This window comes from Epinephelus lanceolatus, chromosome 18 (genome assembly GCF_041903045.1).
Source record: "Epinephelus lanceolatus isolate andai-2023 chromosome 18, ASM4190304v1, whole genome shotgun sequence".
NCBI lineage: Eukaryota > Metazoa > Chordata > Actinopteri > Perciformes > Serranidae > Epinephelus > Epinephelus lanceolatus.
This window is the reverse complement of record NC_135751.1, coordinates 16,434,427-16,453,580: the sequence shown is the minus strand read 5'-3', so window position 1 is coordinate 16,453,580 and position 19,154 is coordinate 16,434,427.

Here is a 19,154-nt window from a genome sequence, read left to right as displayed (position 1 = left end):
GAATCTTGGGCAAAAGAAATATGTCTACTCCACCAGCTATTGCAAGCAGTCAATCATGGTTTATTTTTTGTCGTAGAAAGTCTGGTTTAAAGCTGTGAAAGTGGATAGTGACCTTTCAGATGCTGAAACTTTCTCAGCCACAAAGTTTATCATTATTTTACAGCAACAAACAAAGTAAGATTCTTAACCGCCTTTCTGTCTCAACTGGTGTTACATTTTACTTTGGCAGAACACTCACTCAGGATGCAAGAAAAAGAAGAGGAGGGCAAACTGGAGTGGAGAAGGCGAGATGTAAAGAAACACTTCGAGTTGATCAAACATTGAAGAATATTTCACACATTTATACAGCATTTAAACAAGCCTAGTTCCTTGACACTCATCTTTTCAGACTCAGATTGAGATTTACTCACTCCAAGTCCATATTAACATTCAATTGAGTTTGAGTTGGACATGTGACTGATGCAGGCTCCTCCAGACAAAACATAACTATGAATTCTGCAGCTGAAGCACTCCATAAATTCAGTCGCTCATTTTTTATCGCTTTGACTCGTTACTGTAATAAAAATCTAGATGAAATTTGGAGGTAAAAAATAGGAGCTGCACTATCTCTTAACTGACTCTTTAAGACAAGTTAATATCTCTTGCTACAAATGCCCAGTCTATGTGTGTCTGTGTGTGTGTCTGTGTGTGTGGTAACTCCTTTGTGCGGTGTAAATCTGGGCCGCTGTTGTCTCTCTGAGCCATGCTATGGTTTGATGTTGAGTTTGATGACTGAGGCTGTTTGATCAGTGACTATGTGTAAACTCAGTGAGGGGAAAAAGGGACTCCCACAGTCCCACATCTGAGACAGACACACACACACACACACACACACACACACACAGATATCAGAACAGCTAATGTAAAGCACAAATAATAAACCAAACATGTACAAATCAACAATATTTTTTTTAAAGTATTGTTTTTAAAGGGACATTTACACACTTTCATTCTTATAGTTGAGCAACAGGAAAAAAAATACATTTAATTATGAATGCATCTTGGGTAGTGAGCAAAATGTGCTGCCTTCATCAGATCCCTTCTTTGTCTTCTATCAAACAAAATTTAATGTCAGTCATTTCGTTTATGGCTACATCTTTATTTATGTGATATTTCACAAAATTGATTGACTTTATCCCAGCAGTGATATATGCTTTAGTGCTGAAACAGCATGCTTTATTGATGCCATAACACCATCTCCATTTCTACTCACTTTATAGTTTTGTGAGAAACTGCTGTCACACACACTCGTTATTTCTTTATCGCTCAACAGCAGTGAGACCAACCAGAGAGTTTTTTTAGGAGGCTTTTGGATTGGACAGATGATACAGATGTGTGTTGATTTTATGTGAAGTCACCAGTGCCAGGTCATAAAATCCAAAATAACCTGGAATCACATTCGCTCTTTTGATATGAATTCTATCTGCTCCATCAATAGAGAGGTGAAGTCCCTCCCCTTTCAATAGAACCTTATTTCCAAAAAAAAAAAAAAAAAACGTACAGTGTACTAATAATTTTTTGATCCAGTTTAAATTGTGCCATGAATTACACATATAATGTTTGCCAATTTAAAAGACAATTTTGTAAGTTAAGAAGGTCAAGGTTTGTCATAGTACCATTAAGCGACAGTCACCAGTGCTGAAAAATGAAGCCAACGCGAAAGTGCCAAAACTGCAGTTCCTTGAATGGCCACTTGAGGCTGGCTCAAGAAGCGAGCGAATTCTCATCGAAATCCATGTTAAAATGTCTAACTTTAGAGCAGAAGTAATGTTACTTTTGGTCTCTATGGCTAATTCCCACCTTTGTGACAACTGTACAGGGGTGAATTTTTATATAACACACCCGTTTACATTTAATTAAGGTTTAAAGTTAGGGCATTATTAAGGGCGGCCCCTCCACAGCATCAACCTCTCATCAAAATATGGTCACTTCTGGGTCCAAGAAACCAAGATGGTGACAATGAAAATGCAAAATTCAAGGCTTCAAAATGGTAGTGCTCAAACCAATGGGTGACATCATGGTAGCTATGTCCATTATTGTATAAAAATCTATGAATACCATTTAGTTTTGTGTAAAATTGCTCAGTCTTGCACAATTTGCGTCACAAACACCAACATGCCTGTAGCCTTGGCACATTTAACTTTATTCTTCCAGAATGTAGGAAAAAGTATCAAAGAGGTGAAAATCACTACACTTAAATCACAACTTTTAGTGTGAGTGCCTCTTACTTTGCACTTCTGGATGTGTCTCTCTAATTATGTATTTTAACAGGGTTATACTTAAACTGTTTTATGTCAAACTGCGGCTGTCTTGACTTTTCTTTTAAATTTGCAAACATCATAAGTAATTTCTGACCATAAACTGTATAAAACAATGGACGTAGCCACCGTGATGTCACCCATTGGTTTGTAGACTCCTGTTTTGAAGCCTCGAGGTCAGCATTTTGGCCATCGCCATCTTGGCTTCTTGTAACCAGATGTAACCATAATTGGACGAGAGGGTGGAGTTGTGGACAAGCGAGGGCTGGATCTGGCTCATAGACTGTAGCAACACCTTGCAGATGACCTGTCACTTAAAGCAGCCACAACCTTAATTGCGTTAAGAACATGTGTGTGGGTCAATTATTTAAAATTCACCCTTCACACAGTTGTCATGAATGTGGAAATTAGCAGAAAAGACCAAAATCGTTTTTTGTATCAGGCCGTAGACATGTTTCTGCTCTGAAGTTGGACATTTTAACACGGGAGTCTATGGGGATTGACTCTGTTTTGGAGTCAGCCTCAAGTGGCCATTCGAGGAGGAGCAGTTTTTGACAGCGGTTTTCTTTGCATTGGCTTCGTTTTCCAGTCTGAGTTTGCTGCTTGTTCAAACAGGGTCAAAGAATTATTTGTCACTTGCCGTTAACTAACACATATTTCTCCAAAATAAAGTCCCATGGTGGTCCACTGGAAGGGGAGGGACTTTTCTATAATGAAAAACAAGGAAAAAGCTCAAAAGCACAAAGACACTGGCTTTAAAAAACAAACATATTTCTCCGACCTTTTTGCAGTTATCTCTACTTCAGCCAAAGACACATCACCCTCTCTGCATGATGCTGCACTTCTGCAAACCAAAGTACTTTTCCAAGGTCTAAGCATCTCATTACCAGCTCAATTCAAAGAGCTTCATGAGCAAGGCAAGATTATTGTCTCTATCTGTGTGGATGCTGCCGCTTTAAGGGCACAGGGGCTGCTGGGAAAGCAGTCAGCGAGGGTGGTGGAAAAGGAGGAGGAGGAGGAGGGTGGTGGTGGTGGTGGGTGGTGGTGTAAGGGGGGGGGGGGGGGGGGTGGGGGGGGTGGACGGGCCCTGCAGGACCATTTGTGCTGAAGCTCATTTGCGCAGCGACACTTAATTGGCTACAACAATTAATTAATGTGTTGGAAAGTTGGCACAAAAAGTTCATTTAAGAGGGTTTTAATAAGCAATTAGAGGAAAAGCAGCGAAGAGGGGGAATTACTGGAGAGGAAAGAGAAAAGCAGAGATGGAGCAAATGTCTGGCCACTAGGAGTGTGCACACCCGACTGTAGCAGGGCGCAGCGCTTTGTCTCTTTCACTGACCCTTCAGTTTTGAAGAGCTGATGAATGATTAGGCGCTATTATACTGCCATTATATCTCTTTCTGAAGCTCTTACTGCAGTTCTTAAGTGGACTTGAAACCCATGATGCCCTTATATTGTATACATATCAACCCCGGTGGCCCCTCCTGCCCCTCCCGTCCCTACCTCTTGTCCCAGCGCCCAGTGTAAAATATCGCATGACTAATGAGTGGAGCAGGTTGGAATCCTGGGGAAGATGTCCTTGGAAGACGAATGCATTTTCAGCAGAATAATTAACTTAATTAACAAATTCACATGCATATTCATCAGCCTATTAATGTCTGCTCCGCGCTGCTTGATGAGCAATGCAATAATAACCGTTTCATTTGCATATTTGCATTCACACTCACACCCTTCTCCAAATAATTAAAAAAAAAAAAAGACACAGAGTGTAGGAAACTCAAAAGACAAGAAAGTCACTTGGCCCCACACTGTGTTTTTGCAGGCGCTCTTCCACCTGCAGCACAACTGCACACAGACATCTATCTCTGGAGTTTTCCATCTCTGCCGTTGAGCTGCTGCAGTTGAACTTAAACAAGATTAGAAGTGTGTGTGACAATCTCTTCCTCACCCTGTCTGCACCTCCAGCCTCCTTCCAGAAATCACTGCATCTCCCTCTCTGCTTCCTCTCTTACTGCTGCATACTCTCCTTCCTGTTTTCTCTCTCCTCTTGTTATTTATTCATCCCTATCAGATTCGTCTTTAATTTATTTATTTCTGGCTTTTGAAGTTGGGCTGCCTGTCAGTGTATGTATGTTTTGCTGGAGAACTTGTATGCGTGCGGCTGGCTGCGTGAGGGCCTCTGACAGTTGTGTTATTGTGCCGGATTGAAACTAAAGGAGCAGCTATCAGGGATGGAGATAAACAAATAAATGTGGAATGTTCACGTCCTTTTACTTCCTTGATTTCTGTTTAAGGGCTCATCATGTGTGTGTGTGTTTTCTTTCACACTGGATTTGTATTCTGAGTAGCAGAGATGCTGTCTCTCTGTGTCTCTCAGCTACTGTCAGTGATGAAATGTGTGTCTGGGAGTGAGTGTGTATTTCCTGGGAGGCTGCAAGCATCTCAGTCTTTCATCACAGTGTGTGTATTTGTGTTTATCTCTTTGAATCCAACTTGTTCTGTATCATTGATGTCCCTTGTATGTGTTTGTGAGTTCCTTTCCAATATTTCAGATGACAGTGATGTGAAAGAGAAACGTGTGTGTTGCATTTAAACCGGACGTGGGGCGACTGTGTGGGTGTCTTTCATTGCCTGTTTCAGGGAGGGGCTGGGGTCCACCAGTGCATTTGTGAAACCAAGCCTGTGTGTGTGTGTGTGTGTGTGTGTGTGTGTGTGCGTGCGTGTGTGTGCATGTATGTGCTGCCAGCTTGTGTTCAGACAGCAGCAGTTTGCGGAGCGAGAATTAAAAGTAGGGAGAGATGCCAAGTGAGTCCCTGGAGACAGATACAGGGGACAGAGAGAGAAGAAAGAGGAAATAAAAAGGATTTCACACACACACACACACACACACACACACATGCAGTCACTCACACAAAGAAAGCCTACTAGTAGCCCATCACACACCCCACACAGCAACACACTCACACACATTAAGCTAGTTTTTTTTAATGTAGTGTGATGTCTGCTTTCTTATCAGTTACATCATCAGGTATAGCTGCATTACAGTATCACACTGCATTCCCTAATCCTAATCATGATCTAATTCTCTGATTTAAAGCCCAAAACCAATTGTTACCCCTCAAACAGGCTAATGAAGAAGTAATGAACTAACCATCCCAAATGTCCTCACATTCCATAAATATCTCAGAGTCCTCACAAAGGTACAAGTACAAGAACACAAACACTCACACACACAGATTGAGATAGATCTCTCACCTTTTTCTCTGACTCCCTGTCCACTTTCTCTCTGTCTCTCCCTCTGCCAGCCTGGTGAGGTGACACCCTGTGTGCAGTGTGACACTGAGCTGTCACCTCCCACTCCCTTGCATCACACCTCTGCCCCCTGCTGGGCCAACCCCGTCACGACACCCAGACACCCAGCCAGCCAACCTCTCCTCCTCCTCCACCTCCTCCACCTCCTCCGCTGGTATGAAAACTGGCAGCACTGGACATCACTTTTCATTTTCTCACTCATGCACTTCAACTTTTTTTTCTTAAATATGCAACTATATGTTATTCTGTCTTTTTCCCTCATCTTTTTTTGCATTATTAATGTATTAAAATGTCTCCCACAGGAATTTCTGAAAAGAGGGTCATACTCTAGGGTTGCAAACAACAACAAGAGCTAATCAGAAATACACACAAATTAATATCTTGGCTAAGCAGCAATAATAATAAATACAAAACAATAAAAGAAGATGGTATGTGCAAAAGTTCAGCTTCTTTTTTCGTACTGTGCCTGGATGGCTTTTCATTTGCTCTTACTCTGATGCTCTTTGCATACACTCCACTTCACTATACCCATCAATGCTCTAGCTTTAGATCTTCAATTCACTTTAATTCAAATCAGTTCAATTCAGTCCATAAAGCCCAATATCACAAATCACAATGTAGAATGATCTGAGGATCCTTTTTCCCTTATGCTCATTTTTTTTAAAAATTAAAACAAAACAAAACCTCCAGGTGGTGCCCTACGTGGTCACCTATGTCACCTATAGGAAGATCTGCCATTGACCAGTTAGGTCCATCAACTTGAAGACAGCTGAAATCTATTTCCAACCTATTTGACTTGTAACCCTTAAAATAAAGCAATGTCTATCCGTGACCCCCAGTCACGGTTTGGGTAGGTCTGTAACTTTAATCAAAGGGTGATTGTCCACTCTCACGTTGGTTTATTTGATGATGTGGGGACCTTACCTCGCAGAAAAGTGTCTGTCCACTCAATAATGCAATGAACTGTAATGCACGTTTTAGAGCTCAAAGAGCTAAAACGATCCAGTATATCACAAAAAAGACCATAAACATTTTTTACATGGCATATTTTTTTCCTTTTCTTTTCTTTCCTCTCCTTTAGAATGATCCCTTAAAATAGACCATGTGAGTCCTTAGAAGGCCATAACCCCAGGGTGGAAACCATGGATATAGGTTGTAGAATAAAAAAAAAAAAAGGCTGTGAACTGTTATATACGGTCACATTTGTTTTTAGAATGGTATTGATAAAACCCTCAGGAAAAAGACAGTCCATGTTGTGTCACCTTCAACCGCAACAGCATCCCAGAGTGCTTTTCATAACACAACACGTGGAATAAATTTCACACGACCTACATCGTTAAATCTGTTTCGTTTTCCACACATGCTCTGATATGACGCAATTTTTAAAACGTCGTCATACACGTTTTGATGTATTTGTTTCAGCTGTGATGTCATAGTTTTTTACCACTATAATTTAAAACAAAGATCAATTCCACAAAGCAAAACAAAAAAAAAAAATTTTCTTCTAATTTTGGCTTTCTTTTGACAATTTTGTCCTTTTAAGGCCTCTAAAGAATATTTATAAAAAGCAATTGCAGAAGAATTTTTTTTAGACATACACAAGCTCTGATGAAGGGTTGAAACAGCTTCACAAAGCTTTGTAAAACTGGACAAGTTGATCTTGCTTAAAAAATCTAGCAAACAATTGCCTTGAAAAAGGTAAGTAAATATAACGATTAGTCTCAAGTTGTTTTATTATATCTATTTGTCAGATTTACTTAAATTAGGTTGTCTTTACTTAATTTTGTGAAGTTATTGCAACTTAAAAATGCAACCTTCAAGTGTACTTTAAGGTGTTACAAGCAAATAAAAGGTTAGGAACCAAAGGAAACATTTGCAGTTGTTGGTGCATTTTCTGCAGCACTGGTTTTACATACAGTAATTTGACAGTGTCAGTGTCATGAGGCAACACACTTGACTCTTCAGGCCTTGTTAGTTGTTTTGTAGACTGAGAAGGGAAGAATAATCCAGTCTCATATCTGAATAGCAGTGTGTCTGAGCGTGATACCAGATGAGGACATCATGGCTCTCTGTCATGCTCAGTTGCTGTCTCTTTATGTGCTTTTATACCTGCACGTCTCTGGGCCCTCTGAGTCACTAGGTTTGTGTGTCCAGCCAGGCAGGCCAGTGGCGAGCAGGGACGGAGCGATTGAGATATAGAGCATTAGTTGGTGTCAGGAGTAAATTAGAGGCCAGATCTGTTTTCTAATCAGAGCACAAGCACCGTGTTAGAGGAATTAGGGCGACAGCTGCTGGGAGCTTTTTATTCCTCTCTCTCTCAGCCAGAGACAGGCAGACCCCAGCTCAGGGACCACCTCTTTACCACAGCCACCTGTCAACACCGGTGTGTGTATGTGTGTGTGTGAGCGCGAGCACATGCATGTTTCCCTCCCCCATATGACGTGCGCACTCACATACATGTGAGCACGCATCTACTGCCATGCCAGCCTGCACACATGCTTGCACACAGACACACAAATGCCGTCTGGTACACTGACCTCCCTCTATCTCTGAAATTAATGACAGTGCAGGTTCTGTGTGCATGCAGCCATTCGTGGTGTGTTTATGTTTTCCGGCAAGTGTGAAAGGCCCTTATGAGATATCAAATTTAGATAAGGTGGAGCGGTGGGCGGCCTTGCATATGTCTGTTTACTATGAATCCCCGCGAAGGCCTTAACGGCACATCAACCCATTGATTCACAACACCAGCTTTGCAAGTGAACAGATATTTAAAGACATCGACAGATGCACTGGTGGTAAAGAAAACAAACTGAAACAATCCTTATTTGTTGGCTACACTTTAAACTTAAGTGAGAACGTTTAGTAATGAAAGCAAAGAATAAATAAGGGAAGTTCAAAGACAACTGCATCCAAAGAGGTCAACAATTCTCATTCTTTAGGTTTGTCTTTAAGTCCAAAAAAAGCCCTGAAATACACTCACACATTTTGTTCATTATTCAATAACATAACTGATGTTTAAATCTAAGGATGATTGATGATACCAGGGATGAACAAATGAATATCGTGAGCTGCTTGCACTGATTTTACCGAGCAGAGTTCTCTTGTGGGCAGGATTGTAGGAGGGTGAGAGGTGTGGGAGGTGGCATTGAGATTCACACCGTGTCACGTACTTGCTTCGGAAATGTCACCTCTTTTTTTTCTTCAGATCAGCTGAATCCGTGTGGTGTTTGGAGTGTTTTTTCAGGTAATGTGCAGAAAGAACGGATTTGAAAGAATAGTTGTTGAGATCATTACGACGAGTCTTGTTAGAACAAAGTGATGCATTTGAAATTTAAACAGGTGCTTATTATTTCCGTGGTAAAATTAGAAACAAGTGACATCCCTGCACAACATCGTCTATCAAAGAGACTCTGCTTGAGTAGGGCAATTTTGTAGATAAAGTGGAGCAATATCATTTTGCAAATTCTGAATATGAGAACAAACTATTTGTCAGTCAACAAAAAACATTTTAATTAAAGTCATCCTTTGTCTTTTGCACATTGCATACTAGCTTTTGCATATTTGTGCATGTCATGGGAAAATGTATTTGTCCTTAGAGGTCACCTCTTCACTCTGCATCTCCTTAAATCAGGTGAGATGAAAACCTCTCTCCACTCTTTGGATTTTTGGATGCCCTGTAGGTAAAAATCTGACCTCAAGCCAGTGCCTTGCTCCTTATGCTCAATCCTTTTCTCTGATCTCTTTCTATCCTTTTCCTTGATCTTGACCTTGTTCGTATTATTTGTTCCAAAATAATGGCACCTTATTTTTTAGTGTCTCTCTGCACTTATTTCTCTTGCACTTCCAGAAATGTTCCTTTCCACTGTATCTGTCAGGTTGAGGCGGAGAGAACAGATAAGAATGTAATTTACATCACATTTTAACACATTTAGAGGAGCATTTAAATTGCAAAACAATAACTGACAGTTTGTCAGCCTTATTATTTTTAAAACAATAAATCATTTTCAGCATGTTTACCAGGAGGTCTAAGGAAAAAAAAAAACATAATCACACCCACTCCTATTACATCACACTAAACATAACCTGAAAGTCCAGTAGACATCCAGCTAATAACATTATTGTGATTGGCTGTCGACTGAGTGTCCCACTCACCACACTAATACAAACCACGCTGTGTGAATAGTAAGTTAGATAATCCAGTCTTGCAGCGAGAAATCTGGAGGAAGAATCAGGGTTTGTAACACACGTCTCTCTTTTCTAACTTCAATTTAGGCGACAGTCTCGTGGCTTTGGAGGCTAATTTGCTATTGGCTGAAGTCTAATAGAGAAACACGCACAGACACACACACATACAATCACGAGCACAGTCCTCCTCTCACTCTTGCACATCCCACACATGTGCGCCGCCACACAGTGTCATAAATAGACAGACAGTGCCAATCTGAGGCCTGGATGGGAGCCAGCTCTGCAGCAGCTCAGTAGTTAAATTATTAACACCAACTGGGAGAGAGACAAAGAGAGGAGCGGATCAGGCTGCTCAGCGGAGAGGAGATCTGGAGAGGAGAAAAGAGGAGGTGAATCGAGACAAGCCAGACATCAGAGGGGCTGAGGAGGTTAGCTGTTTAGGTGTGTGAAGATGGAGAGAGACAGGAACTCGTGTAAAATATAAAAATATCTTTTTGATTTTCAGCTGAGTGGGAGAGTTTGGGATGAATACAGATGACAACAGGATCTTGGTATGTGTGCGTGTGTGTGTGTCTATGAGGGGAAGGTAGAGAGGTGGATGTTGAGGTTTTTCATGGATGGCAGTGGAATACTAATGGTGTGTGTGTGTTGGTGTGTGTATTTAGCAGAGTGAGGGGAGGGGAAGAGAGATGGAGAGAGATCTGGGGATGTTGGTTCTGATCCAGAGAGTTAATGTTGCGCTCATTGATGGATAGAGTGCCAGCCATGAGGCTCCATACCCACACAAGATGGATGGAGCACTGCTCTCCCTCTCTTTCTCTCCCTCTCTCTCATGTTCCTGCTATAGTTTGATGTCTCTCATCGTATCTCTCTCTCTTTTTCAAAGCTAAACGGTGATCAGAGAGCTCCGCCACAAAGCCACCATCAGATCCCAAACAGCAGCAGTGTGTGTGTGTGTGTGTGTGTGTGTATCCATAGAGAGGTTTTATGATTCGCCATCATGTCAGCTACTCCTGTGGCAAGGCATCTTGTGTCGTATTTTGTGTATGTGTGTGTGTGTGTGTGTGAGAGAGAGAAAGAGAGCTAGAACATCTAGATCCTAAGCATACCTGTATATTAGAGGCACAATCAGTGATCCAAATGCAAATTAAACGTTCACTCCATGACCAAAACTGAACACACAAGACAGAAACTTCTTCTCGTTCCCAAACTAACTTACAGATCTGTAAATAGACAAATAAATCCATGTTATTCACATTGTTTTTAACATGAAAACACACCAGTATTTTCAGTTTGGATCAGTAAAGAATCACAAAATACTTATTATCCATTTATCAGCCCTGTCTCCTAGAAATTACGTTTACAACCAACTAATATGAAACAGCAAATATGTTTTAAGGGAAACATAATGCCCAGCAAATTATGATTTCTATTAACATAATGAGGAAATGTTGCTGTTTAACATGTTGCATGTTGCAAAAATGTTGATACTGAATGTTTTGGCGAAAACGCCACCACAGTATCCACTCATATTGACTACTGCGTTATATTTTTTACTACCTTTTTTATAGTATTTAACTAAAATCCCAATCTTTCCCTGACCTTAACCAAAGTGCTTTTGTTGCCTAAGCCTAAGAAAAACGTCTGGACATGAACCAAAAGTTCTGATGTCAAGGTCCTGCACTTTGTACGCCTGCCATCCTCCCCAAACATCTTCTTCCAGAGCTCACACAGGACATGAATGCAGTGTTTTGTTACATGAAAGAAATGTCCAGGCAGCGATTACGTTGCCACAATAATGTCATTAAGAAAGCAGTTTGGTGACATACAAACAAGGAGACAGGGTTGTCATCTATATGTCAAACCTTCCTATTTCTGTATTAGAGATCATCTAAAAAAAGGAAAAAAAAAAGAGCTTGTCCCTGTCAGTAAGATGCCAAATACTCATACTACATACCGTACTTTATCAACCACAAAGCTAAGAAAACCCCAAAACTTTAAAAGTAAAAAGTCTGTTTGGCTGTGTGTGTGTGTGTGTGTGTGTATGTGTGTGTGTGTGTGTTTAAACTTCTGAATGCATGTTCAGCAAGAAACCAAAAATGAAGTAGTAGTACCATGTGTTTTAAAGTGTGTGCGTGTGCATGCATGTAGAGTATGTGTGTTGTTTTTATTTACACACCCAACTAAAAGCTTGACTACTTTGTCTGTAAGGCCCCCGACGCCTCCACCGCACACACACACACACACACACACCTCCTTTCTGGCGGGGGCATCGGGGGGTGAAGTGATCTGTGCGAAAGCCTCCTGTTCTATGCGCCGCGCGGCTGAGGCAGAGGGGGATTGTGGGTAGCTGCTGTCTGCAGGGGTGGGGGGGGGTAGAGTTAGCGAGGAGGGGAGGGGTGGATGGGTTGCCGGGGCGGGCGGCAGCAGATGGCGTGCCACACTGTGAGGGCCGTCGGCTGGCATCCAGAGGAGGAGGAGGGAGGGAGGGGAGGATGGGGTGGTGGGGGGGGAGGAGGGGGGGGTACAGGGATTGGAGGGGCACTGCTCCCAAAGTGCCAGCAGGCATCAGGAGAGAGGGAGACAGAGGTGAGGGGCTTTGGTGGGAGACAGGCAGACTGGAAGGAACCCACAGACTCTGAGATTAGAGCTTAAGCGGGGCTTGGGAGCAGGATTTCGCTGCTAATTGCATCCACTGAAGAAGAACCAAAACGACAGATTTGTCTTTGAACCCTAATTCACTAGTGACTTTTGACCTTCTCCACTTCCATACAGTGTCTCCTGGTGCCCACCGCTGAGGGGGTTTGCACACTGGGCCAAGCAGAGGTCCACCGTTGGCATATTGTTGTCTGAGGATTGCCACCGATGTAGCATGAGGTTGGCATGTGGAGGGCATCGGGTTGGCATATGTACTGTGAGGAGTTGACACAGGGTCTGCTCTGATGTGACATAAGTTTGGCAGGCTTGGCATCAAGGTGGCACAAGACTGGCACCGGGTTAGTGAGGGGTGCCGAATGGATGGTGTCTGTCTGATAGGTCGCGGATGTGTGTGTGTGTGTGTGTGTGTCTGCAGTTTCTGTGCTTCATGTGCTTCATGTCTCTGATACAGACAAAGTACATCCTTCTCTTAAATAACTTACTAACGTTACTAAAGTAAAAGTACATAAGTTTTATCAGGAAAAGCTTCTCTGACTGATTTGTTAATGTCAAGGCCATCGCCAGGGAGTCAACATTGAGGGGGACCAAATCTGATGGGGTCGGGGGGTATGGGGTCCATTTAAGATTCATAAACTGGCCCATTTACAGCAAAAACAGGCAAACCACACACAGAACTGCAGTACACTGTAGCACTAGTAATAATAATAGTAATGGCATTTTTTTCATGTTTCTTCATGATTATAATTTAATTTGTAAGTGATTATTTCAGATGGTGGATGACAACATTTTTTAAAATATTTTTATCAATATACTGAGATTACGTTTTAAGCATTGTTTAATATGTGGGGAATGTGTCCCCCACAAAATATGTTATAATTGCTGCCTTGGGTAAAGTTATAACTGATTGAGGTGAAGATAATTTTATCTAATTTATATATCAATCAATCAATCAATCAATCAATCAATCAAAACCTTTTTACAGACTTAGGGTTCAGTCAAGATGTTACATACAATAAATTACACAAAAATGTGCATTAAAAAAATGCACATGGTTTAAAAAAATTATGAATCAGTGTCCTACAAAGAGACAACACCAACCTCTCCACAGCTGGGATCGATGGAGCGCGGTGCTAAACCTTATATTTAATAGGCCAAAGATGATTTGATTTTCAGAATTTGGCCTTCCTGTTTACTGATTTAAGTGATTTAATCTATAACAACGCATCATATTTTCAACACAATGTAATGATTTCTTTGTAAAGCCTTAATCTGGAAAGTGATTATTAACTACAGTTGCAGTGTAACATTAATCAAGGGCACAGGTTTCATTTGAATGTTGGAGGAGGGGTTGACACGTGAAACAGAGGTGTTCAGGGATGCTCAACCAAAAAATTTTGAGCATCAAACATGTAATTTCCTGCATCCTTGTTCCTTCTCTGCATCAGTTGATGGTGTAAATGTCCTTAATTTTGTCAAACTTAAAGTCCTCTGCTACTTTCAAATACACATGTTCTGAAACATAGTGAAGTAAAAAGTGCAGTTTCTCTCCCTATGTATGGTGGAGTATGGTATAAGTACCTCAAATTGGTATTGTACTTGAGAAAACACACTTTCCACCACTGATGAGCCCCAGAGCTGTGTATGTTTGTGCTTTGAAACTCCTGTCGCTCTCACTCAGGAGACAGCACGCAGCACTTAAATATTTCATTTGCAAAATCTTTGTCATTCCACATTCATACGTGCACATGGCACGCTAATGCTAACCCACATCTCTCGTTGACTTCTTCAAATCTGTGCTAGAAGACTGTGCTACATGCACTCAGGCGTACTAACGCTTGCTAGGACACACTCCTGGGCCATTTAGGTTGACCTACTTGGTTCGTATATTCATTGCCCTCCTTCAGCCACAGTTCTAATTCTTTCCTCTGAGTTCAATGATTGAAACGCTTCAGTGTCGTTATACCTGTGAAAAGGTGACCTGCAACACGCATTATGGTTTTGATCAAAGGCTTTGAACTTGAGATGTAATTTGGGTCACAGTCCTGGGCGCAGAGGAGACGTCGCAGTTTCTGGAGGTGAATGGGTCTCTTTTTGTATTCACTGCCAGCGCTTCACATTACCTGCAAGTATTGTTGAAAATGAGTCTCTGTCTCCTTCTAATTAAGGTGCGGGTAACAACCAGCACCTTCAGCAGAGCATGCACATATGCAGACAGACGCAAACGCTCAACACACACATATGCACCCGTTCACACACACAAACATGCACACACAGAGACATCACAACCCGCTGCTGCTACCGCAGAGAAGGGTTGAACAGATGTTGAGGAATTTAAGATGCAAAAGGGAACTGGGACTCCCCCCCCATACACACACACACCCACCCTATGCCCCACCTCTCTGTACACATACACACACATGCACCCACACATCTAGTTTTACACTCTAACACACACATGAATCTACATATATTACACCCAAAAACTTGATACATCTTTCTTGTCTCTGCACCTTTAGATTCCGTATGTATGAATGCTCATGCACACATGTACACACACGTGCATGCACAAAAGCAGACACAAATACATACGCGTACATGCATTGTGGCCCACATCCCCCTCCAGGCTGGCCCTGCTCATAAGGGGCACCATGTGGCACTCTATTCCCTCTGGCACGAGGCACCAACTCTGCCAGCTCTGCATTGTCCTCTGCCTGCTGGAGAGCACGCGCCCAAGCCGTGGCCCCTCTCTTCCTCTGTCTTTATCCCTCTCTTTCTCCCTTTTTCATCGCCTCTCCTCTTGTTTACCGTACATGAACCGAGATGGATGTCGTTTGCTCGCTTTCGGTCTCCAAAGTGCACCGAAACTTAAGATGAATGGGTGTGTGTTTGTGATGGAACACTGTTGGGAAATCTTGTTCCCGCGCCTCATTGTCTGCCTTTGTGTCCCGCCAAATTTCCAACCTTCGTCCAACTGAAGTAGTAAATATTGTTGTAAAGCGCTGGCGTAGACGCTTGATAGCTTGGAACTCTGTCAAATAAAAGCCGGAAATTACATATATCTGCGCCCCAGTGATTGATTGGTTGGTTGGAGCCGTCTTTTTTCTTGTTCACTTCCCTGTTGATTGAATTGTATACCTCTCACAGCAGCAAAGATCCTGGAAAAACACAATGGGAGCATTTTGACAGACACTGCTCCAGATCAAGACATGACAGACGCAGCTTTGCTTTGCTGGAGCATCATCTACAGTGAGGTAGAGGAAGATTTTGCATAAGATACCCAATTGTACTTCAATTTGCTACAACTATGTATCATATTTTTCGTCATTCTAAAATCATATAGGCAAAGAAAGTGTAAAAATCTTAATATGTTAGTGTTTACAAGTGACAGTGCTGCATTTAGTAAATCTGTGTGAACTGTGGATCACTGTAGCTGCAACAGATAGTCACATTATCACCTAGGGTCATAATTTCAAAGACATTTACCCCTTAAACTGATGCAGAAAAGGCACAAATTGGTGCACAAAAAAATCACCATCAAGTAGGAAATTGAGTGTTTGATGCAGAGGACCCTATATCCCTGTGTCCCCAGTGTTTAAACAAAACCTATGCTCTTCAGTTGTACTGTATTCTGTTCTATTTGCCTCAATTTAATTAGATTAGATTCATCTCAATGACATTTTTATGATTATTTAATGATATTTGGTCCATTTTAGCAGCAAGTAATAGTGAGAAGAAAGAAAGAAGAATATGATTGAGAAAAAGCAGGGATTATAAACAGAAACACATTTCAGCAATGCACGAAACAGCACAAATAATGGCAGTGACAGGTGCAAATATAATGACATAATGACACTGAGATTATGAAGTGGAGAACAATACAAAAATGCATTAATTAAAAGATCAAGTTTGGTAGTGTGTGAGCCATTAGTGGTCTGTAGTAATTGACAAAAGTCATCAGAGCCATCGGCAGAACGTTGTATGAGTGATGCTTTGATTCGTGCGGTTCCTCAGAGGGAGGCAGCTCTGTCCCTCCCTCCACCACACAGCTGCTCTGAGGAGAGAGGGGCTCGGCGGGGCTCTGGGTAGCCTTAGCTCTCTGTGCTTGGGTGAGAATTAGCCAGCTTTAGTGCTCGCCTCGCCTGGTAATCCCTTAATCTGGCTAGGCTGAGGAGGAAGGCTTTGGAGGAGAGATGGTGTGTCAATCCATGTCTTCACATCTCTCTTGGCACAGCGAGGCACACACAGAAAACACGGAAAAGTTTGCCGTTGAGAGTTGTGCCGTGCCTTTAATGAATTTGGCGCGTTATTCACTGTGAGGTTTTTCCATCTCCTTTAACACGGTGTTGCATTTCTTAAAAGTCAGTTTAACGGTGCCAAATTTATTGTGATACCTTGGTGTATTTTTATAGTGCGGCAATGGTTGAGGAGAATTGTAGCCTGAATTTCACACCATGGTACTGAGAGCATTTCTTAAATCTAAGACCACATTTCAAATACACACTGTTGCTTCCTGGGCCAAACAGGATGTTGCTTCTTCAAACCCACTAGACTCTTTTTTGCATGAACACAACACTGATACATCATCATCTTTTATGGTGATTTGGTGGACTTTGACATTATCACATTAGTCTCACATTATTATTATAAGAATAGAAATTATAGCCACTTTAATTATGGTTTTCACTTCAACAACACTGGGGAGAACATGTTTAAACAAATGCATTTTAGTTTTGTTTTGTTTCGATTTTTATTTAGATCTCTTCTAGCACATTGGCCAATCCTCCAAGAGTCCACAAGTTTAGTTTAGTAGAAATGGAGAAAAGTCAAGATGGACAAACCATGTCATCCATTGTAGAAGGAGGCTGAAATCCAAAGCTTAGTGAAACCAGACATACTCAATATTATACTAAAAACCAAAAACCAAAAACCATCCAATTTCTCACAGAGCCACTCTTTTATTTTCCACTCCGTTTTTCTTGGCTCGCTGTATTTCTAATTGGCAATGGCGACTTGTTCCATTCCAGTGTTCATGTATATAATCACAAATATTTGCCCAAACAAGGCTTAAACCATGTTACATACACAGATTTCTTTTCCTGATGGCTCTGGTGTAATGTCTCTGTGCAATTTCTATCTCAGAAAAACACTGCAAGTAGCGTATAGCCCAATACGTGTGGCCTTGTAACCTCCAGACACTTCACTCTGATCAACTTGTGTTGAGATACCTGCACACGTGTTTGGTGCTGCAGAGCACGGATATCTGCCTTCTGTCAAATAAAATGCAACTACCGGTAGATGGCACACAGCTTAAGGTGTTCAAATGCCCAAAAATCTATTTAAAAAACTCAACAGCAATGTCTCTTTCCAGAAATCATGACCCAGTTAATCAAGATAATCCACAGATTTTGTTAATGTAATTTGCCGTTGCAAGGTATAAATAAAAAAAAACACATACTAATAATAGTGACAGTGAATTCATTTTTATAAAAGACAAGTGACAGTGGCCTGATGATAAGTGATAGTTGAATTATACTCCTGCTAATGGTCTATGAATAACAAAGCATCCCGACATGTTAACATTGTCATGAATGCAATAACACAGAGGGGAATGAGGGGCCGCCTGGTACTGATTGTGCAAACACACGGTAATGAATGGCTAATGTGCTGGTGCAGAGGAGACGTTAATGCCATCCTAATTCCCTTTTGCTCATAGTGGGGCACTGTGTCCTGAGCCTGTTAATCTGAACCCTTTAAACCTTTAATCTGGGAATCTGTCACACACACACACATGTACACAGCAACGTCGACACAGACAACCTGTCATTGCCGTGTAAAAGTACTACACCGTACCTGCCACACCTCTCTCTCTGCCTCTCTCTGTCTGTTTCTCGAGACACATGTGACATATTGAGCGCCTGCAGCGAGATTCTTCTCCATGAGTGGCATTCCAGAGCAGGCCGTCCCTGGGGAGCATGGGAGTGGGGCCGGGCAGTGGTGGGTCTGGGGGCGGTTGCGGGGGGGAACGGGGGCTGTGCAAGGGGCTTGTTGATGCAAAGGTCTGGTTGCTGAGGATGATTAGAGGGACGTTAGGGTCGGGTGAGTCTGCTACTGTTGGTCTCTTGAAGCAAGACAGAGTGACCTGAACTGTACTAAAACACACTGGCTGTCACACCAAGCATCTCATCTACACTTCTAGACACTTCCTGTCCCAATGGATAGATAAATCATCATCCATACAAAGGAAAAAAACAAAGTACATAAACTACTCAGACACAGTGACACAATTAACCACATATGAAAGACGTACAAGTACTAAAATACTAACATATAACACATTCCATGAGGACATTATTCTCAGACAGCCCAGTCATTGACATCCCTGCAAATCACAGACACATTATATCTGTATGTTTCATACTTATCAACATTTCTAAAGTGACATAGTTCAGATTACATTTTCACGTTGTTGTCATATACACACAGGCCTAAAATACACACACATGCAAACAGGAGCTATACATGCGTTAAATGGGGAGATGTCAGAGCAAGGAGGCTGCCCATAGACAGACACGCCAGGCAGTTGGGGGTCTGGTGCCTTGCTCAAGGGTACATTGGCAGTGCCCAGGGGTTGAACTGACACCTGCCAGTCTACAGTCCATAATTGAGCCGAATGGCAATTTGAATCAGCAACTGTCTGGTTCC